A 9,363-nucleotide genomic window follows, 5' to 3' on the forward strand; every position below is an offset into this window, starting at 1 on the left:
GTTTGTGCTTCTGGTCGTAGAAACTTGTCAATTTTCATAATGTCCTTTATTAGGTATGTAATAAAGTGAATCAAATATGGTACGTTCATGTTAATGTTTTATTAATATAAATTTCACTATGATATACTTTTTCTCATTTATTAATCAAGTAGTGGGGAAAACAAACGTTTGCTATATTCAAATGTTGTGAATGTGCTCACTCAAAAAAGTTAAACAATAACTATTATTATTATAAAAGTTAAATAATAACAATAATGAAATTAATTCAAGAAAAGTTTGATAGTTTTAGGAAACTATACAAATTAGACCCATTAGGCAAAGTATTTATCTAAATTCAACCCAGCCCAATATATTTACCCTTGTTCTATTCACTGAAGTAGTGTTGATACCATCGGTGTATATATATACTTTAATGATATCTATATACACTGATAGTATCAATCAGTAATTGAACAGTCTTTTCACTGAAACACTGTCTCTTCCTCCTTGATGCCATCAGAGTATATATATACTCTAGTGGTATGAATGAGTAACTGAGTAGTGTTTTCACTGAAGCACTGCTTCTTCCTCAAAGTATATATATACTTTGATGGTATCATGTAGTAAACGTGAATTAGTAGTTAAAAACTAGGGATATAAAAGTAAGGGGGCAGTCGCTTATAAATAGTTTCTCTTTTTGGGGTACAAGTGTTCATTTTCCTTAGTTTTAAGGGTAATAGTGGACCAAAAATATGAGGTAAGTGGCATTTGTAGCCAAATAGGTGGATAAATGTTATATTTAAGGGTAACTTACAGAAATCTCACTAGTTTAAAAACTAATTACTTAGATACATGCTAGTTTGCAATATTACGAATCTTACCAAATTTTAGTGCCTCCAGATACATCTAGATACATGTATCTCGGGATACATTGGGTCAAAATTAGTTGTAATTTGTTCTAGATACACTGTATCCAAGTGGATTCACATGTATTTGGGATACACAGATAAATCCCGCTCCTTTCCCTCGCCCTCCCATCTCACTCGCCACTCTCCAATAAATATGATATCCTAGATACATGTGAATCATACCAGATGCATTCACATGTATCTGGCGTGATTCACATGTATCTAGGTCGCTCGCCTCCCTTCCTATTTCAATGTATACGATAGCAAAAAACATATATCTAGATGTATGACTTGCAATTTTTTATAAAATTATTAATTAGTGATATAAAATATAATTATTTCAAACTATTGGAGAATCAGTAAATATGATAGAAATATATATAATTAGATAATTTCTCCCAACATTTTCAGATAGTCCAATGATATTTTTGCCCTTCTCAATAAACATCTCTATCATTGATTAGCAAAGCTTGACCTAATGAAAGAATATTCGTGGTAAGTGGTCACTAATGACGGTGATAATTAAGTGCTCTTATGTATTAAATACTTAATTAATTAAACACGACACAAAATCTGATTAATCACCCCTTAATTTTTAATTAACATAAATAACATGGGCAGCACTAAAGCCAAAAAACATATAAAATGGAAAAAAAAAATGTTAGTGGGAAACAGATTAGACTTTCACCAATTAATAGGTTCTCTTTTTCACTGTTTTCCACTTATTATAATTACTTTCTCTCGTTTCATATTAGTTATTTATTTTTTAGAAAAAAATTATAAATAAAAAAATATTTTTACTAATTTATCTTTTAAGAATTAAGAAAAGAATTAATTATAAAACTAAAATTTAAAAATAATTAATTCTATCTTAATTTATATAATAAATAATTTAAGATAATTATTTATCGTCATATATATATAAATATATTCAACGTAGATAAGTTGACTAGCTACGACTCTTTATTAGGTAGTGTTCTTTTGTTTCTTCTTTGTTTATTTGTTTCTCTTTCTATTTAAATTAATAATGTGATAATATTTAACTGATATATAATTGGATTATGAGGACCTACGTAATGTGTTAGGGGAATATTACTTATATTTCCATCATTTTTTCATAATTTTTTTGCAGACAAAGACAAAATTTTGGGGTATCCCAAGGCGCCAAATTAATGAGCTAGTACACACGAAAATCAAGAAAGTCACATAATTCCTAAAAGCGTGGCTCGTAATAACAAAATTATGCTTTAGAAAATTGGTGGGAGTATACGTAATGCTCCCCCAACTCATTACGGATGTCCTCATAAAAAAAATTCAGAATTTTTTTTGGTGTGTCCCTAGGCGCCTAATTCATGGGCTAATACACACAAAAAAATCAAGAAAGTCACGTAATTTCTAAAAGTTGGCTCGTACGTGTAAAAATATGCCTTAAAAATGATAGGAGTATACGTAATGCTCCCCCAACTTATTACAGATGTCCTCATAAAGTTTTTCAGAAAAAATTTCGGGTTGCCCCAAGGCGCCAAATCCATGGGTTAATATTAATACACATGAAAAACAAAAAAAGTCACGTAATTTCTAAAAGTTGGTTTGTAAATGTAAAAAATATGACTTAAAATGATGGGAGTATACGTAATGCTCTCTCAATTCATTACGGAGATCCTCATAAAACTTTTTCAGAAAGAGAAAAAAATTGGGGTACCCCAAGACGCCAAATTTATGGGCTAATACACACGAAAAACTAAGAAAATCACGGAACTCCTAAAAGTTGACTTGTAAATACTAAAATATGCCTCCACTAATCTTCTTGACTCCTTCATATGTTTAGTTCATATCCTCTTAGTAAACATAATATTAATTTCACCACTAATCATGCGTTACGCTCTTATCACTGCATACTACAATTTTTATGATACACATGCAATTTGATGAATGATTAGGTGACTTCAAGGAAGCGGATACGTTCCGTAATGAAGAAAAACATTATGTTATTGTATGGAATTAAAAATGTCATATCATATATTACCTAAAAAATATTTTCTATAACTTTTGGGCCCACTATTTAAACAACTTGTATATTAAAGTCTAAAGTAGCCACTTGATGAGCTCACCATATGAAAAAGAACCACACAAGTTATATATATATGACGTTTATGTTTTTTGTGGCAAAAATGAATGAAAATGTGAATGTATAAAGTAGGCAGCTTTATATAAAAATTGATCTTATTTTAAATAAATAATCATGAATTTTCAATAATATGAGTCTGTAATTATTGACTAGCTAACAAAATATATTTAATACCTTATTTCTTATGTGTAAGCATTGGTATTTTATATTTCTTAAATAATTAAAGTTTATATGTGAAAAATTAGTATTGATATCATAGTAGAATATTAAATTATCGCATGTTTAGATTAATTTAAATTTATATCACGTAAGATTTATTAGATTATATTTAAACAAATATCATATTTTATATTTATTTTCTAAATGATTAACTATCCAAATTTCAGTTTGAAACTCTTGTAATTAACCTATTTTCTTTTAGTTAACCCTAAGTTTGGGATAAATGCATGTGAAATCTGATTATACTTTATTAGATATAATATGGATCAAAATGGGACACCACTTTCTTTCAAGTTCAAACGAGCCTCACAGAAGGAAAAATCAAATTTTACCGATTTTCGTGTAGTCCACGGATTTTTGGCAATAGAACTTAAGAATTTTTTTTATCAAAATTTTTCATGGACGTCCGTTACGACCTTATTAATGGAGTTACTTGGTCTCGAGGGGTAAACATACCCATTTTCAAGTTCAAATGAGCTCCAAAGCAGGAAAAATTAGATTTTATCGATTTTTGTGTGCTATAGTCCACAGATTTTTGGTGATAAAATTCCTGAATTTTTTTTGTCGAAATTTTTCATAGACGTCTGTTACGACCTTATTAATGGAGCCAGTTGGTCCTGAGGGGGAAAATGTCCCATTTTCAGGTTCAAACGAGCCCCAAAGTAGGAAAAACTTGATTTTACCGATTTTCGTGTGCTATCCATGGATTTTTAATGATTTGAGATTCCGGAACTTTTTTTACCAAAATTTTTCATGTACGTCCGTTACGACCTTATTAATGGCGTCAGTTAGTCCCGAGGGGCAAACAGATCCATTTTCAAGTTCAAACAAGCCCCAAAGAAGGAAAAACAGATTTTACCAATTTTTGCATAGTCCACATATTTGGTGATAGGATTCCAAAGAAAAAATTTCTGAAATTTTTCATGGACGTCCGTTACGAAATGGAGCCAGTTGGTCCGGAGGGGCAAACATACCCATTTTCAAGTTCAAACGATCCCCAAAGAAGGAAAAACTTGATTTTACCGATTTTCGTGTGCGTCCATGGATTTTTGGTGATTCGAGATTCCAGAATTTTTTTGCCGAATTTTTTCATGGACGTCCGTTACGCTCTTATTAATTGCGTCAGTTGGTCCCGAGGGGAAAACAAGCCCATTTTCAAGTTCAAAAGAGCCTCAAAGTAGGAAAAATTAGATTTTACCAATTTTGTGTGCTATAGTCAACAAATTTTGGGTGATAGGATTTCAAAATAATTTTTGGTGAAATTTTTCATGGACATCCATTACGACCTTATTAATGTAGCTAGTTGGTCCCAAGGGGCAAAAGGGCCCATTTTCAAGTTCAAACGAGCTCCAAAGCAGGAAAAACTAGATTTTACCAATTTTTTGTGTGCTATATAGTCAATGGATTTTTGGTGATTTTGGATTCTAGAACTCTTTTTGCCGGGAGTTTTTATGGACGTTCGTTTCGACCTTATTAATGGCGTCAGTTGGTCCCAAGGGTAAACGGGCCCATTTTCAAGTTCAAACGAGCCCAAAGCAAGAAAAATTGATTTGCGTGTGCTATAGTCCACATATTTTTGGTGATAGGATTTTAAAAAAAAAATTACCGAAATTTTTCATGGACGTCCGTTACGACTTTATTAATGGAGCCAGTTGGTCATGAGAGGCAAACGGGCCCATTTGAAGTTCAAACGATCCCCAAAACAGGAAAAACCAGATTTTAACGATTTTCGTGTGCTATAATCCATGAATTTTTTGTGATTCGAATTTTCAAAACTTATTTTATCGAAATATTTCTTGGACGTTCGTTACGACCTTATTAATGGCGTCAGTTGGTCCCAAGAGTGAAACATGCCCATTTTTAAGTTCAAATGAGCCCCAAAGCAGGAAAAACCAAATTTTATCAATTTCCGTGTGCTAGTCCACAGATTTTTGGTGATAGGAATCCCAAAAAAAATTACCCAAAATTTTTCACGGACGTCTGTCACAACCTTAATAATGGCGTCAGTTGGTCCCGAGGGGTAAACATGCCCATTTTCAAGTTCAAACGAGCCCCAAAGAAGGAAAAATCATATTTTACCGATTTGTTCACATATTTTTGGTGACAAGATTTCAGAATTTTGTTTGCTGAAGTTTTTCATGGACGTCCGTCGAGGGGAAAACAGACCAATTTTCAATTTCAAAACAAACCCCAAAGTAGGAAAAACTAGATTTTACTGATTTTCATGTGCATAGTCCATGAATTTTTTGTGATTCGGGATTTCAGATCTTTTTTGGCCTAAATTTTTTATGGAGATCCGTTACGACTTTATAAATGGTGTCAGTTGGTTCCGAGGGGCAAACAGACGCATTTTCAAGTTCAAACGATCCCCAAAGCAGGAAAAATCAGATTTACCAATTTCCGTGTGCTATAGTCCACAGACTTTTGGTGATAGGATTCTGGATTATTTTTGCCAATTTTTTTTATAGACGTCCAAAAACACCTTATTAAAGAAGACAGTTGGTCCTGAGGGGCAAATGAACGCTTTTTCAAGTTAAACGAGCTCCAAAGAAGGAAAATCCAGATTTTATTGATTTTCGTGTGCTATAGTCCATGAAATTTTGGTGATTCGAGATTTCGGAACGTTTTTTGCCAAAAGTTTTTTTTAGAGGTCCGTTACGGCCTTATTTATGGCGTTAGTTGGTCCCGAAGAACAAACAAACACATTTTGAAGTTCAAACAAATAGATTTTACCAATTTGCGTGTGCTATAGTCCACCAATTTTTTGTGATAGGATTCTGGAATTTTTTTGCCGAAATTTTTCATAAACGTCAGTTACAACATTATTAATAAAGTAAGTTGGTCCCATGGGGGAAAAGGAGTCCATTTTCAAGTTCAAACGAGCTCCTAAGGAGGAAAAACCACATCTTACTGATTTTTGTATGCTATGGTCCATGTATTTTTGTGATTCAGGATTTTAGAACTTTTTTGTCAAATTTTTTAATGGACGTCTATTACGAATTGATTATTGGAGCCAGTTGGTCCCGAGGGAAAACGTGACCATTTTCAAGTTTAAACGAGCTCCAAAGCAGGAAAAACTAGATTTTATTGATTTCTGTGATAGTCCATGAATTTTTGGTGATTCGGGATTCCAGAACTTTTTTTGCCGAAATTTTTCATGAACGTCCGTTACGACCTTATTAATGATGTCAGTTGGTCTCGAAGGGCTAACAGACCCATTTTCAAGTTTAAACGAGCTCCAAAGCAGGAAAAACTAGATTTTATTGATTTCTGTGATAGTCCATGAATTTTTGGTGATTCGGGATTCCAGAACTTTTTTTGCCGAAATTTTTCATGAACGTCCGTTACGACCTTATTAATGATGTCAGTTGGTCTCGAAGGGCTAACAGACCCATTTTCAAGTTTAAACGAGCCACAAAGCAGAAAAAACCAGATTTTATCGATTTTCGTGTGTTATAGTCCACATATTTTTGGTGATAAGATTCCAGAATTTTTTTTACCAAACTTTTTCATGGAAGTCCGTTACGACCTTATTAATGGTGTCAGTTGGTCTCGAGGAGCAAACATGCCCATTTTCAAGTTCAAATGAGCACAAAGAAGGAAAACCAAATTTTAACGATTTTCGTGTGCTATAGTCCATGTATTTTTGGTGATTCGGATTTCCGAAACTTTTTTTACCAAAAAATTTCATTACGTCCGTTACGACCTTATTAATGTCGTCAGATGGTCTCTAGGGGCCAACATGCGTATTTTCAAGTTCAAACGAGCCCAAAGCAGGAAAAACCAAATTTTATTGACCTGCGTGTGCTATAGTCCACCGATTTTGGTGATAGGATTTTGAAATCTTTTTGCCAAAATTTTTCATAAACGTCTGTTACGACCTTATTAATGGAGCTAGTTGGCCCCGAGGGGAAAACTAGCCCATTTTAAAGTTCAAACGAACCCCAAAGCAGGAAAAATTATATTTTACCAATTTTCGTGTGCTATGGTCCATGGATTTTCGGTGATTCAGGATTCTGAAACTTTTTTTGACAAAAATTTTAATGGACGTCCGTCACGACCTTATTAATGGCATCAGTTGGTTCCGAAGGGCAATCGGCCCCATTTAAGTTCAAACGATCCCCAAAACAGGAAAAAATCAGACTTTACCGATTTTTCTGTGCTATAGTCCACGGATTTTTGATGATAGGATTCCAGATTTTTTTTATTAAATTTTTTAATGGACGTCTGTTACGACTTTATTAATGGAGCTAGTTGATCCCGAGGGGAAAACATGCCCATTTTCAAGTTTAAATGAGCCCCAAAGTAGGAAATCGATAATATCTGGGGCTCGTTTGAACTTGAAAATGCGCCCATTTTACCTTTGGGACCAACTCACGCCATTAATAAAGTCTTAACGGATGTCCATGAAAAATTTCAGTCAATAACAAGTCGGAATCATAAAACACCAAAAATACATGGACATAACACACGAAAATTGATAAAATCTTATTTTTCCTGCTTTGGGGATCGTTTGAACTTGAAAATGTGCTCGTTTTCCCTCGGGACCAAATCACGCCATTAATAAGGTCTTAACGGACGTCCATGAAAAGTTTCGACCAAAAACAAGCCGAATTCTCGAATCACCAAAAATCCATGGATTATAGCACATGAAAATCGATAAAACCTTATTTTTCCATCTTTGGGGCTCGTTTGAACTCGAAAATGCACCTGTTTACCCCTCGGGACCAACTCACGGCATTAATAAGGTCTTAGCGGACGTCCATGAAAATGTTTGGCCAAAAACAAGTCGGGATCATTTATCACCAAAAATCCATGGACTATAGCACACGAAAATTGGTAAAATCTGGTTTTTCCTTTTTTGGAGCTCGTTTGAAGTTGAAAATGCGTCTGTTTTCCCCTCGGGACCAACTCATGCCATTTAAATGTCGTAATGAACGTCCATGAAAACTTTTGGTCATAAACAAGCCAGAATCTTGTATCACCAATAATCGATGGACTATTGCACACGAAAATCGGTAAAATCTGGTTTTCTCTGCTTTGAGGCTTGTTTGAACTTGAAAATGCGCATGTTTTCCCCTCGAGACCAACTCACGCCATTAATAAGATCATAATGGACGTCCATGAAAATTTTCAGCCAAAAACAAGTCGGATTTTTATATCACCAAAAATCCATGGACTATAGCACACAAAAATTGGTAAAATCTTGTTTTTTCTGCTTTAAAGCTTGTTTGAACTTGAAAATACGCCTATTTACCCCTCGGGACCAACTAACGCCATTAATAAGGTCATAACGGATGTCCATGAAAAATGTCGGCCAAAAAACAAGCCGGAATCTTGTATCACCAAAAATTCATGGACTATATAACACATGAAAATCGATAAAATTTGATTTTCTTCTTCTTTAGGACTAGTTTGAACTTGAAAATGCGCCCGTTTACCCCTCGAGACTCAACAATTGCGGCCAAGAAGACACTCCGTAACCCAGAGCTAAATTGCGGCATGGGAAAGTTCTCACGTTCCAAAATGTACCACAAAAAAAGGTTTATGGGCAATCAAGAAGAAAAATGGTGGAAAATTTCCTCAACACTAGAAAAAAGCAATCTCTGCTCCACCAGCTAAGAAACCCCCAAAATTTTACCTAGTTGATGACATGAAAAACCCTTTGTAAACAAACACAAACCAAAACCCATAAAGCTAAGATCAAGTATTTCTCCAGGAACTGTGTTGATTATCCTTGCTGGTAGACTTAAGGGGAAGAGAATTGTGTTCTTTAAACAACTTTATCCTGGTTGCTTCTTGTTACTGGGTCTTTTAAGCTTAATGGAGTTCCTTTAAGACGTGTTAATCAAGCTTATGTTATTGTTACTTCAACGAAAGTTAATGTAAGTGGAGTGGATGTTGAGAAGATTGATGATAAGTCTTTTGCTAAGAAAGCTGAGAAGAAGGTAAATGGGAGTTTTTTGAAGAGAAGAATGAGCTTCCGATCCACAGGAAAAGAAAGATGCCCAGAAAGCCGTAGATAAATCATTAATCAAGGCCATTGAGGTTGTTCCTGATTAGAAGGGTTATTTGTCCGCAAGGTTTTCACTCAAGTCAAGCATGAAACCACGTAAGCTAGTTTTTTAG

The 9,363-nt window shown here is 34.2% G+C and overlaps 1 pseudogene; it reads left to right on the forward strand.

Moving 5' to 3' along the window:
• The first annotated feature begins 8,661 nt into the window (after positions 1–8,661).
• On the forward strand, positions 8,662–9,363 carry LOC102589295 (60S ribosomal protein L6-like; annotated as a pseudogene).

The sequence above is a fragment of the Solanum tuberosum genome, unplaced genomic scaffold (genome assembly GCF_000226075.1).
Source record: "Solanum tuberosum cultivar DM 1-3 516 R44 unplaced genomic scaffold, SolTub_3.0 scf00392, whole genome shotgun sequence".
Lineage (NCBI taxonomy): Eukaryota > Viridiplantae > Streptophyta > Magnoliopsida > Solanales > Solanaceae > Solanum > Solanum tuberosum.